Source organism: Sus scrofa, chromosome 10 (genome assembly GCF_054392235.1).
Source record: "Sus scrofa isolate SSC_HxYL_T2T_F1_AM1 chromosome 10, Sscrofa_HxYL_maternal_Yorkshire_Landrace_v2.0, whole genome shotgun sequence".
In the NCBI taxonomy this organism is placed as follows: domain Eukaryota; kingdom Metazoa; phylum Chordata; class Mammalia; order Artiodactyla; family Suidae; genus Sus; species Sus scrofa.
This window is the reverse complement of record NC_139392.1, coordinates 39352716-39355000: the sequence shown is the minus strand read 5'-3', so window position 1 is coordinate 39355000 and position 2285 is coordinate 39352716.

The following is a 2285-nucleotide window of genomic DNA, read 5'->3' as shown; positions in this document are numbered from 1 at the left end:
GCCTGCCCAGGGAGAGGAGAAAGGACCCAGGCACGCCAGGCAAACCAGCACGGGGTCACACCACCACACACACGAGGGCAGTCCCATGACACCTGGGACACCAGGCGGCCTCAGTCGCCCCAGAGCACTCCACGACCCGGCCCCACCACCAGGGCCCCATGTGCAAAGGCTTCCCCCCCCCTGCCACGTGGGGGGGGGGCTCGTCCGCCTCATCTCACCCATCCGTCCATCTTTCCACCCTCATCTCATCCGTCCTTCACCTAGTCCACCCTCCAGGGCCTGACGCCTGGGGGAAACGCTCCTGAGCGAGGCGGCCCGAACCATGCTCGCTCACCACCTCCACACCACCAGCTGCGACCCCAGGCGAGTGCGGGAAGAACCGACAGGCGGCTCGCAGCGGGGGAGGCAGGGGCAGAGGCCGCCGGGGGACGGGGCGCATCCCCCTCCTCCACTTCCCCTTCCAAGGGGAGGGGCACCACGTGCCCACGCAGCACACAGCCCGGCGCTGGATGCCAAAACCCGGCCCGGCCCGGCGTGACCCTCCCCCAACTCGGAGGGGGGAGGTACAGGCCGCATTAGGCAAAAGAGCAGCGCTTGGCCCCCACCGCGGGGGCCAGCGCACCCCTCGCGCGAGGGCGGCTCTTGCCCACACGCTGTGGCAAGTAGCACCGGCAGCTACTGCCTTGCACACTTCAGAGGGGCGGCGGCTGGGGGGTCCAGGTACCCCAAGGCCCCCCTCTCAGATCGCTAGAGAAGGCTTTCTCACCGAGGGCGCGTCGTGCCCCCCACACCATCGTTCGCCCCTTCGGGGACCCACGGGAGTGGGAACACTCCCAAAAAGTGGGAAGTCAGAAGGGGGGGGGTCTGCGGTATGGGTAAAGCACACAGCCCATGTGAGCGTCCACGGTCAGAGCCGGGAGAGCAAGAGTCTGTGCTGCCACCAGGCTTGCCTTTCAGACTTTTCCACGTGGGTGGAGGGGTGCCACGTCCGGAAAGCCAGACGGGGACCCCCCCTTCACATCTCCCGGCCCACCGCGGTCGCTCTCACGACCACATGCAGCCTTCCCGGTCAAGGGAGAAGCATGGGGCGTGCCGCTCAAGGGCCAAGGGCTGCCCTCACTGGCACACAGTGAGGGAGACCCATGACAAGGGGTCCACCTGAGCCCCTCCCGGGGAGGGGACACAAGCTTCCCCTGCCTTACCGTCTCGACCCCCTCCCCTGAGCTTTAGGAAGCTGCTCGTGGGGCACGCCACCACCACAGTGGGGACCCGAGGGGACTCACCGCTGGGAGAGGAAAACGACACCACCGCTCGGCCTCGGGCATCTGACAGGCAACCCGGAGTACTCCAGGGGCACCACAGAGGACCAGGGGAGGCACGCTCACGCACCCGCAGGGATGCGAAGCATGGCAGCGAGGGAGGCCTCCCCCCCACTTTGGGGAGGGACCGCTCGCAAGGCACACGCCAAGGCGGCAAAGCGAGAATGCCTGCTGCGTCCCAAAGGACCCAGGCCCCCCCCCCCCGACTGACACCCGAAGGCAGCAGGGCGGGAGACCAGAGGTCAGGCTGGAGGCCGCACCCCTGCCTTCCCCCACACCACCCGCAGGTGGGGGAGGAGCAGCGAGGGGCCCGCGACAGAATGAGAGGCGCGGCCCAGCTCACCATGAGCGGCCGTCCCTCATCTGGCGCGGCTTAAGCCCAAGCCCAGGAGAGCGCCACATCACCACATCGATCAGTCCTGGCAGAGCCAGGGAAGAGCCCAGAAGAGGGGAGGGAGGGCCAGCAAAGACAATCACCACGGGGGCCTGCTTCAGCTTCACCGGCACCCCCTCCTCCTCCTCCTCCTCCCCTTCCTCTCTCAGGGGAGAGACAGCGGCTGACAACCCCGGGAGGGAGAACGCCTGACACGTGGCACGGAGCCAACAGGGTGGGGTTGTCCCAGCCGAGCCGCCGGGTGCCCGCAGCAGGGAGGCACACAGGGTAGAAGACCCCACAGGGCCACGCGCCCTGCCGCCCTCGGGTCAGCCAGAGACCGGAGGAGACACCGCAGCACGGGCCAGCTGGATGCACAAGTGAGAGCCGGCGCACAGGCCCAGGCGAGCGGCCCCCACGCGGGGTGCAAAGGGCAGGGTCAGGCCTTGGACAGCAGCCGAAAGCCCAAAGCCCCCCACGTGCATCCAGAGGCCCAAGGTCTCCAGCGACAGGCGCTGAAGAGGATCGTGTCAGCATCTACCTGGTGACAGAAAAGGCGTATTTCGGCCGCGAAAAATGTCCATGCCCAGCAG